General features: G+C 33.8%; 1 protein-coding gene across 5 annotated transcripts in view; it reads right to left on the reverse strand.

The window, feature by feature from the left end:
• LOC130663997 (ankyrin repeat domain-containing protein 50-like) overlaps positions 1 to 15,183 on the reverse strand; it is a 141,698-nt gene that overhangs the window by 16,678 nt on the left and 109,837 nt on the right. For 4 of the 5 annotated variants that reach the window (XM_057463615.1, XM_057463614.1, XM_057463617.1 and 1 more), the window contains one exon: positions 10,789 to 10,916. The exons of the other annotated variant lie outside the window; for it this stretch is intronic. The gene's annotated coding sequence lies outside the window, so the exon portion shown is untranslated. The remainder of the gene's footprint in view (positions 1 to 10,788; positions 10,917 to 15,183) is intronic. 5 annotated transcript variants of the gene reach the window in all.

Raw genomic sequence — 15,183 nt, forward strand, 5'->3', positions numbered from 1 at the left:
CTGAGCCACCGATCTCGAGCTTGTGCATAAGATATGGAAAGCTAATTCGCAAATTGGACAGAGCAGATGGGCGATATCGATTCGATGATAGAATAGGAGGTAATCGATCACGATGTGACGTCGCTATTTGATGAATTAGCGGGCTTAGATCTATTAATGCTATTCCGTGGAGTTAGACTGCTCTAACTACTCCGAAGTGAGGGTGTGCTGTGTATGCACGTTGATTGATGGCTAGGTATTATTGGTGCAAGTTGTAACGAGCCAATTTCAGGGTGTGTTTTGAATACCAGTGATCTCTGATGACGCCAATTAGTCGCGCGCTTGTTGTAGGTTAAGGGTGCGGATGTGTGCGTATAAATGTCGCGTTAATTTTCACACCAGTTCAAGTCTTATCGTCCTTTGTTTCGAGTTAATTACTCGCAATAACTTCTCATACGTGTAGGTTAACATTACAGTTATTTTAAATTCGACCTAATTTATTTAATTACCTTTTATTGCTATTATTTATTTGTTTATTCACTTATTATGAGTACACGGGTCAAAAATAAAACTTGATTCAGGCTCGCTTCACATTATTTTCTTTTGAAGTTATCGATTTGCCGACGATTTTTCGATAAGATCTCGACTTTATCGTCTTGAATTTAATTTTTTTAAACATTTTGAAGTTTTTTCATCTTAGTTTCAACTTATTCGTCTTTACTTTGAGCACGATAGTCATTCACATTACTTTTGACTTGCTAAACCAAGTCCAAAAAAAGTTATTTATTCGCCTTATTTTATTTATTTATTTATTTATTAAAATTTTTAGGCCCTGAAGCCTTAGCTCCCTAAGGGCCTTACAATAAATACAAAATAATAAATATATATAGAGAGGCGCAAAAATAAATTTCATAATAATAATAATAATAATAATAATAATAATAATAATAATAATATTGCCAATAACAAATAATTGTAAAAATTACAAGGGCAATAATAAGTTACATTGTCTCAAAGCAAGTTGATCAATTATAATTTGCTGTGTACAAATGACAATAGTTAACATAAAATTTTTAATGTACAGGAATTACAATCATTGATTATCTTTATCTATAAAAATTTTGCCTTACTTTTGCCTTAATAAATAAAAATTATTTCACCTTAATTTTAACTTTTTCGCCTTATAATTTGAGTCGAATGAGTTTAAATCAAATTAATATCGACTTGATTTAGACTTTCTCGCCTTATGTTTGAAGTCGAATAAGTCTAAACCAAGTCAATTTCGACTTGATTTCCACTTTTTTGTCTTAAATCGTGACTAAATAAGCCAGTTAAGTCTAAACCAAGGCGAAACCTCAATGTATTTCATATCTCCGTAAAAAAAAGTCGAGTTTGTCTTATGAAAAACCGCTCCTAATTTCGACTTGGTAAACCAAATCTAAATCAAGTTTTATTTTTGACCCGGGTAATTTATAAATTATCAGAGGTGAGGGCTGGGCAAAACGGGGCGCTCTCAAATTATCGTGCCCAAGATTTTTATAAGTCTTTATTTTCAGTTTAAATCACGAAAATTTTGAGCTGCTCCAAAAATGAAGAAAAATTTTAAATACAAGTTTTGAGGAAAAATAAAAAATATTTAGCTCAGTTCTCTGAATCAAAAAGTTTGAATACTTGAAACAAAAGCTCTCATTAAAATGACAAAACATTTTCACGCGTGTTTAATTACTGAAATTAAAACTAGAGTACTCATTACAATGCATTCAAAATTATGATTAATTATTCAGGAACAAGTTCATTAAACTTTATGTTAATATTTAACAATTGACAAATAATACATCAGAGTTATTGTTATTTATAATTAATGAGCCGATTAACAATTCCCAGCCCAGTAATTATTTATTGCAAAGAAGATAATGTCAATATATATAATTGAAGATTTAACTCGATTACTCAAACAAAAATTTATTGGTAATTGACCCTAATAAATAAGTTGATCGGGATATTTATGAAACGAAAAGGCGTAAAATTATATGCTCGGGTAAAATAAATAAATTTATGTAACAAAAATTAAAGCCGGTCATTAAAAATATATAAATAAAAATGATTACTTAATAGGCGTGATTTTATCAAATTAATTTATTACTTAAAAGTAATAACATTACAAGTCATTAATTTAAAATAGTCTGGTGTAATACGGTGGCGTTTATAACAGACTGGCAATCGATCTTAATCGCAATTCATCGTCAGCGATTTAGAAATTACCTTGTCTGCTCTTACCACCTTTTAAAGTTATTCACGTTGTCCCTTCGGCGTCCACCTGAGTTACAACCTTCTCTCGCTCGTTATTATGCAAATATACATTTACGTACACTATACATACATATATATATATATGCTCATATACATATAGCGCACACATTTAACTCCATCTTGTTATAATCCTCGAGGCAGCGGTAAAACGTCACACGAAAGATTTCAAAACGCGATCTCGCGCAATTGCCGGTGCCTATTATACATTTGGTCTCAATAATCTAATCTAATATAATATGTAAATGTATAAATATATAGAATACTAATATAATGTAACGTAATATGTAAACGTAATCTGTTGACCGCCCACGTCAAGCTACCGTGATAATAACGCATACGTGTTTCAATTACATTCCAACTCAACTCGACCCGACTTGAAGATTATTCAATCTTCGTCTATCCTTCTTCAAAGACAATTATCTTTTTTGAAAAAAAGGGTAAAAGACCGTTACTTATTAAATATAATTTTTGAGGTCTGGTAAATTACAAGTTTTCCTATTTAATTAACGTAAAAAAAATTTAAAAAAAACTCTCGACTTTTTTTATGACATCGACTAGGGATGGGCGATATTGAAAAAAAACATCGATAGTTGAAATATCGATAGATATCGCCCATTCCTAATTAACAAAAAATATCGATATCGTAACATCGATAGTTAGAGTTTTCTATAATCGAGTATCGGTATATCGTCTCCAAAAAATATCGATAGAAAACATCGATACTTTAGAAAAAAAAATATCGATAGTTGAAATATCGATAGATATCGCCCATCCCTAACATCGACTTTATTAGACCGGATTTTTTAGCTGCGCACTAGATCTAATTTTTTGTAGAGTGCTTGTAATTATTTAATTAATGGGTTTTATTAGATATTAAATAAAAATTGAACTTATATTATAGTCGTTGAATGTTTATATTGAATATTACGAAGGGTAGACAGTAAAGCGGATAAGAATGAAAGTTTAAGCCTCAGTGTTCACATGACCGGACGCAAATTTTTTTTGTTTTGCTAGAGTAATATTGCAACTGTCTTTCTGTTCTTGAGAGCCCAATATTCTTGTCGGTGGTACGTAAAAGGTTATCTCTAGGGTCTACCGCAGTCCAAAGACAAAATACAAGGAACGTAAAATAGAGAAATAAAAAAAATAAAAGGACATTGAAGTGCACAGAGGATAGGAAACGCAGCGAGGACCAACACAATAAGCTTCCCATGACTGGCCAATAAGTGAAAATGTCGGATTTTCCAGTGGTTGGTGATTTTATTTTTATTTTTTGTTCGTCTCTCAAGTTTTTTTCTGCTCTCAGTATGAGAAGTTGAAAAGGTAAAGGGAACAGGGTTAACTCGCTGAAAGATATATTGGAAAAAGTCTCGGCTGAGTGGATGGAAGAGAAATGATATCGTTCAATTAAATAAAGTAGGCAAACGATCGAAGAAGATCCAATCCAATCGGACGGAAGACAGATTTGAGGTTTATGCGACGAGCTAAAGTTGTAATAAATATTTAAACGCTTTAGTGCTTTCCTATAAATTCGATGGGAATTTATTTGCCTTGCGAGTGATAAGTATTGTCTAGATAAGAATTTAAATAGAAATAAATCTAAAATCAAAAGAATAAAAAAGTCACTCGCGGTCTAACTGCAAAGCTGAGATAAAAGTGAATGATTGAAAGTCGTGGCAGTCATTTTGCTCTCTATTCAATGGAAATATTTGATAAGTCTCAACTTGTTGACTCTATCGGCGAACGCACTGTCGTCGTCTTCTGGCGGCAATTAGACGGTTTGGTGGACGGCTTAATTGATTCTCGAGGCGCTAATCTTAACACCGTCTCGCCGTTGCAGAGCGATATTCGAAAGTTGAAAAGGGACTAGACAGTTTTAATCATCCTGGTATCCACTTAAAAGTTTGAATAAGGAATTTACAAACGCTCTAGGCACAAGGATATTAACTTAAGACGGACTTCCGTTTAGTCCCGCATGTTAGATTAGCGAACTGGTATATTAGCAAAGTCTGAGGGCTCTGCTTAAGGTTAAGGTGGAGGTGGAGGTGGAGATGGAGCTGGAGTTAAAGTTATAAAACTAGCAGTGGTGATGATACTGGTAGCTGTACAAGGATAATACCGAGAGATTACCTAGAATAAGCGAAAAGATCCTAAATGTAATGGTAGTACGGCCGTATTACGGCATAAAATTTTGGCAATTAATATTCACGTTGTGTCAGGGAAAATTCTGCCTAACCCTTAGACCTTTCCAAGATAAATTAAAGACGGATGGAGATGATTATAAGAGTCTCGAGTTAATTTAAAGCCCTTGGAGATTAATAATTACACTTTATAATTTATATTTCTGTTTTAAAAATATCATAATTGTACACTGTAAAAAGAGCGGTGTTAAAAATGGACTCGTTTTAACTCCGCCCGGTGTTAAAATGAAATTACACCGGTGTAGGAGGAGTAATACACCGGTGTTAAAAATACCGGTGTAAAAGCGGGGTAACCGGTGTAAAAACGGAGTAATATCGGTGTAAAATCAGAGTAATACCGGTGTAAAAGCGGAGTAATATGGGTGTAAAATCGGAGTAATATCGGTGTAAAATCAGAGTAATATGGGTGTAAAATCGGAGTAATATCGGTGTAAAATCAGAGTAATTTCGGTGTAAAAGCGGAGTAATATGGGTGTAAAATCGGAGTAATATCGGTGTAAAATCAGAGTAATATGGGTGTAAAATCGGAGTAATATCGGTGTAAAATCAGAGTAATTTCGGTGTAAAAGCGGAGTAATACCGGTGTAAAAGCGGGGTAACAGGTGTAAAAGCGGAGTAAATTGCGTCCGCTTGGAGTATTAACTTTAAAGATTATAAAACACAAAAAATGTGGCGGCGTTATTTTAACACCGGTACAGAATATTTACACCGGTGGCGGCGTTATTTTTACACCGCTTTCGGGGGTAAATTTAACACCGAAAATTTTAACACCTACACCGCTTGGACTTACCCCGGTGATTTTTTACAGTGTAATTATACTAAAAAATAAAAATTTTATAATTCAAAGTGCAATGAAATGAAGTTGATAAGTTTAAGGACTTGCCAATTTAATCGGGATTAACTTTTTCATAAAAAATAAAATGTTGGGATGGAGCTGAGGGTGACATAAAACTAACGAGACAGTAGTTGAGGAGAGTAAGAATTCGCTGATGGAATGAGCGGGAATGAATAAAAAAAAGCGAAATGGAAAAGTTGAGGAAATTGCTGCTTGGGACTTGACATCAGTGAGTGGGAGTTTGAAAACATCGTTAAGCAAAGTGTCGAGAGATTTTGAGTTGGGAGGACGGTATAGACGAGTAACGAGAGAAATACGTGAAATTGTTTGAGAGATAGACGACCCAGGACCCGGTTCCGCCGTAGCTGCTCTAGTCTGGTCTAGTCTGATGGGAGCTTTACTTGCCCAGATTTTTACAGCTAAATTTAGTGCTTTATCTCACGCTTTATCTCGAGTATATTTTATAGCTGCGCATTATTATAGGTGGAAGCAACTGCTGACGTGTTGTGGGCACTGAATGGCAGGTAATTTGGCCCTCGACGTGCAACCGAGCTAGCGCGTTTGGTGGGTTTAAATTTCGTTTGCCTCGCGGCTATCCTCGGCTCCCCGATTATTCCTTTGCTAAATCGAGACTCCGGAAAGCAACCCCCAAGTCGCCGGGTACACTGTCTTTGAGGCTATTTCGCGTCAGAATAAGCGCGAGGAAGAATATAGAGTATAGAGAGACCTGAATATCTAGCTTTTGTGTGCATGTAAGTGTTGTGTATATGTAAGAGTATGTGCGGAGCGCTGAATAATGTATTTTCCATTATGCAAATCATCCGAGTTCTGACTTTCATTATTTGACGGTAAAAAAAAAGGGAAAAAAAAAACAATCATCTCATATTATTAATATAAATTTATAAATTTTTTAATAAAAACACCGGATTAAATCTGCGCATCATTTTTTTCCACTTGTGTAGCTGGATAATGTGAATTTAAAAATGAAATTTATGATTTTCATCGTTTTTATAATCATATGGGTTTTTTAAAATAAATAATAAAAAATTCAACGGCGGATTTTAAAAGTGGGTACAAATGAATGAATAAAAATATAAAAAAAGTAAAAGCAAAAAAATTTACCGAGAATTCTGAGTTTCATTATACATTCATATTTCAATATGCACGTGCTGAATGTCCTATTGATTCACCTGAAGCATTCACAGCGAGAGAGAGAGAGACTGTCGATGCACATACGCACTAAAATGTATGCTAACCTACTGCATTCTCTTGGTCCCTAGTGGCATCTATATGTTTATACAGACATAGATATATGAATGCATATGAGGACACGAGAATGTATATATTTGGTAGCATATATCCACAAATGTACAAATGTCCTCGGTGAATAAATATGTATGCCGTTGTCTCTTTTTACTTAAATGTGTTTTCTATCTTCGCTTCTGCATTTGGGTACCCTGAATTTTTCAACACGCACACCGTTTTATTTCCGCTTCGCGGGAATATGTTACAGCCGACCTCCTTTCTGGGAAGAAGTTAATATCAGGCTCTTTCACGAATGCGCCTACGGAGGTTTACACGACGAGAAAGATGGCTCGAGGCAGCATGTGCGATATTCCCCCAAGACCAAGTGTTACGTTTAAATTTTAAGTATAAATTTCATTTTGAAAATCTTCGTCGCACTGCTGCTGTTCTACCGTTTAAATAATTATTTCCATAAAGATGAAAGTAAATGAATTGACAATATTTAGGGGAAGGGGGGGGGGGGGGCAAAACGGGATAGGCCAGCAAAATGGGGTACCCTCAAAATTTCGTCAAAATTTTTTTTTCTCGAACAACTTTCGAAAATGGTCAAAAATGACATCTAGTATCATTTTACACTATTAAAAGCTAAAAAAAAACATTTTTATATTTTTTGCGAAAAGTATAATATTGGCGCCAATTTCAAATTTTGAAAAGAAATAACAAGTAAAAACTTCTTTAAAAATATGTTGAGAGTCAATTTTATTACTTACATCAATTTAGAAAGACATTATTACATCAATTTTATTCACTTGAAAAAAAAAAAAAAAAATTTACTTTTTTTTGGGGTATCCCATTTTGCCCGCAGAAAATAAAAATTTTTTTTCTGATGGCAGTCTAAAATTCGTTATATTTATTTCAAATAGAATCAAAATGAAGCCAATTTACCATATGTATGTCCGTAAAAACTAAATTTTTCGTTAAGTATCCCGTTTTGCCCCCCCTTCCCCTATAAAAATATTTAATTTCAAAAATAAAAGAAACTGTTGATAAGAAGTATTTTAAATTTCAAAATGACAACTGAATAATGTAATTGTAATTAAATGGAACTGCAAGACAATAAAAGCAACCTTACATTAACGCCTGCTCTTATTCTATTAATTTTATTTAAGCGTTAATGAGTAATGTCGCGTTGCGAATACGCTGAGTGTTCCATTTTGATAGACACATTTACGCCAGGGTAGAAGAAGACAGACTGAAACCACCACTTTGTACAGACTAATTATCGTCGTCTGGCCGAGTTAATGGAAGTGTAATCTCTGAGGATGGTTCATACCTACACACCCATATACATTCACGTGCACTCAGGCCGTCTGTTCATGATGCACGGAGAGCATTATTTTACTGGCCGTACAGTACACGCGATACGAAGATGGGATAAATTCACATGGGGTTTTGGAAAATACACCTGAGAGATATTTCCAGGCAATGCAGTGGCTAGAAACACGTTTGGGATAATATGAAAACGTCCTGAGTTAAATTGGACGTCATTACAGCCCCGACTGAAGCGGCAGTACAATCCAGAACATCAGGTTTCGAGCATTAAGCATCTTGGAGACGTGTGCTACAGGTCGTGAACTCTTGAAACCCGTGGGCGTTTATAGATGATATCGCGACGTGACACGTACGATCTACCCACGTGCGCGTCATTCACTATTGACCGTTTTATGCTGCTCCTGAATTTAGTACCCGAGAAACCCAAGTTATAGCTATCAAGTGCAGGTTAAATTCTGTTATATTCAACTGACAATGCTGCTGTTCCAGAGCTTCTGACATCAGAAAAGCAATTTACGTTGACGTGGACTGGGGCCACGGGGATGCTGTTAGAACACACTGAGGTATATGCGCACGTTTAGGTATGAAAGCGCATATAGATGCTGGTGAATGTGCAAAAGACATTACGAGATAGACCGGGTCTCTTGGCAACCCGTGACTCGTTGCTCTTGTTTCGCGTTCTTCAGTATTGTACATCCGGGAAACGGTGCCAAGGCCGTCGGAAGTTGAATTTCAGTCTCAGGTGTGCTCTTCTCTGGGCGGCGGTGGGATATGCGCGCTGGTTTTAAACTCGGGGATTATAAAAGATCCGGGTGAAACTGTGCTAGATGCCTTGGCACTCATTCACGTGGGAATCAAGGTTACAAGCGAGAAAGACTTTACGTTTAATTACTGCCATTGTCATTTACGTTAACGATCTTTTATTTTATTTCTTCAAATTCTGACTAGAAACTTTGACAAAACGGTTAATTATTTTCGTTCCACGTAATCAGATAATTAAAAAAAAATGGGACGTTCTAAAAAAATCTAACAAAATGTCAAAATGTCTTGGCTTAATTTATTTTTAATAGTACTAATGGAGAATTTGGTAATTAAGATAAAATAGTAATTGAGTTTCGAGTCTAATCATTACGTGTAATAACTGTGAGTAATTTTAGAAAAAAAAAAAAAAAAAGTAAAATTTCTGTTCGCGAGATTAATGACTTTTGTATCGAATCATTTAATTCCAGAACGACCAGGGAAGTACACTCACCGTATGAACAAGCGCGTTGGGCAGATAGCCAGAGATAAGAGATTTCGGATACCAAAACAGTATGAACAAAACACTGTCCCGGTCGATTACTCATTTGGAAGTGAGTTAATCTGACTATACATCGTTTTCATTAACGATCACTATCTCAATCATGACTAGAATCTACTACAAGTGCTATGCTACTACTGCGGTAACACAAGGGCTACATAGATGCCCACATACATATACATATATATATATATATATACAGAAGAAGGTATGGGAGGTAGATGAGAATTGGATTGAGTGGGTGGATGAGGATGGACTCCTCCGAAGGGAAATAGGTCGACGGTTTGTGCGCCGCTCGAGAGAACAATGTGGTTCGCGTATCAGTTAACCAGCCGATGAAATTGCATTCAGCGTTTTGGACAGCCTCTACAGATGTGTGCCTGCTACAATTGTTGCGACAACTTGCCATTGTTGCATCATTTAATAACAACCTATAGATGCATAGTTATACCCGATGCATTCTACAGTCTGATGTAACACTTTCGCAACACCGAATGTAAATAATAAAGCAATCGCTGGCCAAGATCTAGGTACCTTACGTGTAGATCGTGTTGAGTTTGCATCAGTGCTGATGATTCAACAGGGAAATTTTAATCAGGCCAACGAACTCTTCAACTAGTAACTCTGTAACCTAGTCTCTCTTATCGATTAAACGTCATCGGAAAGAGATGACACCCCAACGACGAGGAGAAACTCGACTTGGTTTTCGTATCTATACAAGCTATTCAACTGCTTTACATATGGCACGTACACAAGCTGTGACATCTTGATGTAACAGCTAGCTTTCAAGGCTTGGGTTTCTTTCAATGCCTTCTTTTTTTATTTTTTTAAACGATTTATATGCCTGATGCAGGCGTCACGTCTCCCTTTCTCTCTATCTATATACATATATACATATACACGAGAATCTTTTATAACGTGTGCTAAACTGGTGGACGTTTTGCTGAACATGTTCATGCACTTGGTACACAAGTAGTTTTTGAATAAAAACTTGCTACTTGTCAAGTGAGATAGCCGACCTATATTTCACGACAATAGCCAACACGTTTATCATCGGACGGTGAAAACTATCTCGTGAACGTGTACCATCTCAAGATACCAAGACTTTTTTGTCCCGATTTAAAAAAGTATAAATGAACTTTTTATGCCGTATGACAGATGCAAGTTTACATGCAAATGATTTAGATCAGAAATTATAAATATATCGATGCATATAGATTGAAAGGAATAAGCTTCTTACGGGTAAGATTCTTATTGTGAAGGGTATTGTTGAATAAGACGATATTGCATATATGTATGAAGAAATAAGGACGATAAAACTTAAGAATATGCTTATGGATTATGTCAATGCGGATATTGAAGATTTCAAGACCTTTCGTGGGATGGTAACTGAAAAAGGATCTCGAGTAAAATAAAGGAAAAAAAAATGTGAAAGCTGTACGCAAACATGTTTTTAAAAAAGCGCGGCTCCAACAAACTTTGTACTAGATTTACCAGCATTTTAAAAACTTTAAATCAAACGATTAAACTTTTTCGGTTGTTTAATTTTATAACGGCTTTGTTTAAATGTTTAACATTTAACTTACCTCAATTGTGTTAACTTGTTTATTTTATCCTTCTTAATCCTTATGTGTTCTTTCTTCTTTACCCAGCAGAAAAAAGTATTTAAATTTTCTTTCTTGCGGCTTCTCTAAAATCACCCGAACGAGTGGAGCTGAAAAAATGTAAAAAAATATATATTTTAGCGATTTATCTTCCGTTTTTATTATTTTGTTATATTTAAATGCCAGAAATGAACTATTATTTTATATTTTATGAAGGCTAAAAAAGTTATGCTTTTAAATCTCTCGAGTTTTTTTTTTATCCGGATTAACTGTAAAGCGTTGAAAGTGAGGTTGTTATACTTTTTCCTAGATTTTTATATCTTTTTGATAAAAAAGCCAAAAGGATACGCGGTATGACATGACGGTGTGGGTTCAACGAGCTGGCTAATCGAAACCACTTCCCAAAGAGCTAACCACTTAACTCAGATCCTTCCCGTCTACATTTTCCACGCGGTTTACATCTTTTTCCTGATGATAACAATGACGACACTCGAACCACTACACAGCAATACGCTTTTTACTCCTTTTTTATTGGATACCTAAGCATTAATGGCTAATTTTTTTCGTCAGCTATATATTTATAACTGAACCTTCTATTTAATAATTACACCTTACAAAAAAAACTTTACAAAAAAAGCCATTCGGCATCCGAAATGGAAGTAGATTTCTCACTTCAATCAAACCGTTAATGATAGATGTACTCATTACAACGTTATTTAGAAAAAAATAACACAGAAAACAGCATTTTTCATTCATTAAAAAATTTAAAATTGCCACCATTTCTAGAATGCTTAACCGATTCTTATAAATTTTTGAACTTGATCAAGATAATTACCTAAAGAATAAGTATCTACAATTTAATAATCACCCATGAAAATTTTCAAAAATATAAACAATGGCATTATCACCATAACACATGAGTCAATTATGTGACTTTAAATGTACCTGAAGATCGGGACGTTTTTCACGCAACGAAAATGAAAATAATTCACGAAATTCGTGTCTAAAGGCGAATTTAGGGGTAGTTGGGGGTGGCCTGTCATTTTCGGGTGACGTGCGAAACATTTCCGAAATCTAGATTCAGTATATTTTTTATTATTCATTTCTTTTTTCTTTTTTTCGTTCCACGAAAAACGTTCCGATCTTCAGGTACATGACTTTAAACCCTTATTAAAAGTGGAACAATTATCGTAAAACAAAAAATAAAAAAAGGAAAATATAGCTTTTTTTATCGGCTATCAAGTTCTTTTTACATAATTAGGATAGATATACTGGTTAAAAAGTTATTTTTGAAAAAAGCCGAAAAAGTAGGATTTTTCGTTATTTTTGAATTTCAAATGTCCACCATTTCTAAACTAGTTGACCGATTTTGCTCATCTTCGAACTTAACCGTGGTAATCGTTTATAGAATAAGTGTGCCAAGTTTCATTAAGATCCGTTAAAAATTGTGGACGCTATCGTCGCAACAGGCCGCGTTATATTATGTATATATATAAACTTTTGAACCAATGGTATTTTTGGAACCTACTCGGTGAATTATGATAGATTATGGCAAAATTCTTTGGAAATTCCACCATGAGGACAAATGCAAAAAATAGATTTCTATGAAATCTACTAAAAATGGGTTTTTCTATTGTCTGTTATTATTATCAACTTTTGAGGCCCATTTTTCTCCGCGCACGTGCAGTAAATAAGTAGAAAAAAAATAATTAGTTACAGAGAATGATTATCAAGTAAAAAAAAGTGCTAGAGTAGTTTAATTAAAGAATAATAAGTAAGATGAGATGGCCGATAATTAATCGAGTAGCACGAAAGTAGCAAAAGCTTTTGGTCTAATGGTTAAATAAAGAGTTTAATGTATTAACACGATAAAATGTTAAGTTTGTTGCGGATTGATAAATTACCAAGTGTGATGTAATCCATCAACAAATACTTGAGTGAGAGTGTAAAATAAAAATTATAATAAAACGAGTGTTTGACATTTTTAAATAAATTACTTTCGTCACGCAACCAGCTATCAACGGATAATTTGAAAGCCTCCCATTTGAGCTAATCGATTACTACAAGATTTATAGACACATTTACTGCAGTATGTTGTATTTACGTAGTACTTGCGTGTGTGTAGTTTGTTATCATGTAAAATAAAAAAAAAAATAAAAATTTCTAATGGTTTATTCATTAAGTTTCTATTTAATTTTGTCGTAAATACCGCAATGTAATTACTGAGTTAATATAATTGGAAGATAATGAGAAAGGTAAATAATAAAAGTGTTCTGTTTAAATTAGATTCTTTGTGCCACTGAGAATTTAAGTTTTAAAAGTTACTTAGTTATCCCTACATTGCTTATATTATCCAGTCGTTTTGTTTAATTTTCAGAATATTTTTTTCCCTCTATTGAAACTTTCGAACAGTAAGAAGACATTTTTTACCTCTGGATTAAATAAGAAGAGATTTTTTTCAGTGACGAAACAATTATTTTATCAACTGAGACTAACTTGGTACAAAGTAATCCATCATATTTTAATCCTTCAGTATTTTTTGGATGAAAGAACAAAAAAAATTTCATTAGTTTCGGAAAAATGAATGAAACATTTTTTTTCGATTAATCCTTTGACTTTTTTCAACGACACACGGAATGTTTTATTGGTTTTTTTTCGATCGGACAAATTTATACGATAAAATTCCAGTTTTTGAGATAAACTGTCAATAAATTGTTGGCTTTTGTTACCCATTGTAAGCTTTATCAGTACCGACAGTTTTATTTTATCCCTTTTTTTTTTTTCATCAAAAATTTATTTCTTCTGTATTTTGACTCGATTCTTTGACACTCACAGGCTATCGCCGATGAATAATTGCTCCGATATTTGTTTGTAATCATTGAGAGTTTTGAACGGACGGATAAAATAATAGGACAGATAAAGTGGATAATAAACGTGAGAACTACTGTGCGGTTTGTGTTATTTGAGAGTTGCATAATGTCATTAGCTGCTGTACCACTTGTTGAAATTAGTTAAACATTTAGTGACGTTCCAACTGAGTTGATCAATTTTAACCGACGAATCAAGGATTACTGACGCTTTTCATAAGTATTTAAACATTCAATACCGGGTAGTGATTAAATGATTGTACATTGATGTAAAATGTACACGGAAAGAAAATTATGGGAAGTTTTGCTATGCATTATGGGAATGGTTCCCATAATGGTATGGAAATAGAACCTATACTACTATAGGGATGGTTCCCATATATTATGGGAACCATTTCCATAATAGTATGAGAATAGTTCCCATACCATTACGGGAATGGTTCCCATAATGATATGGGAATGGTTCCCATATTGGTATAAGAACTATTCCTATAATATTATGGGAACTATTCCCATAATGTTATGGGAACCATCCCTATAATTTCATAAAATTTTTTTTTTGCACAATAGTGTAGAAATTTCCCAAAATTTAAATTTTCTTGAATGTTTTGTGCTGACAAAAAATTCTTGTTAAAAATTTTAATGTTTTTTTGCCAAATACGATTTTTTTTTTCAATGTTTGAATTTTTGTTTTTATGTTTAATAATATTTCTGTGTATTGTAGAAGTGATTACCACACTTCTTTAAAATAATTTTTTCATGATAATATGGGAACCATTCCCATAATATTATAGGAATGGTTCCTATAATAGTATGGAAACTATTCCCATAATATTATGGAAATGATTCCCATAATGGTATAGGAACCATTCCAATTGCATTATGGGAATCATTCCCATAATATTATGGGAATAGTTCCCATACTATTATAGGAACCATTCCCATAATATTATGGGAATGGTTTCTATCATTTATGGGAATGGTTCCTATAAATTATAGGAACCATTCCCATAAATTATAGGAATGATTCCCATAATATTATAGAAAGTATTTCTATAAATTATAGGAACCATTCCTATAATTATAGGAATCATTCCTATAGTGTTATGGGTATCATTCCCATAATTATATGAACTATTCCTATAATTATGGGAAACATTCCTATAATTATAGGAACCGCTCCCATAATTTATGGTCGTAATTCCTATGATGGTATAGGAAAAAATTTCACAAAATTATGGGAACCGCTGCTATTATTTTCTTTCCATGTATAAATAATGAATTCGGATTCGATGGAATTTAACTGAACAAAATAACAAGTCTGTAAATAGGATTGACGATTTATTAAATTCTACTGATAATTATTTTCATGGATGGCTGATGATTAAAAGTGTAATTCAATAAAAGAGCATTGAAGTTAAGTGAAGAGTGTTGAAATAAATATAAATTATCAACGTGACAATTTTAGTAATATTATTCAATACCTTAAGGGCTTCATCATATTTACTTT

This window comes from Microplitis mediator, chromosome 2 (assembly GCF_029852145.1).
Source record: "Microplitis mediator isolate UGA2020A chromosome 2, iyMicMedi2.1, whole genome shotgun sequence".
In the NCBI taxonomy this organism is placed as follows: domain Eukaryota; kingdom Metazoa; phylum Arthropoda; class Insecta; order Hymenoptera; family Braconidae; genus Microplitis; species Microplitis mediator.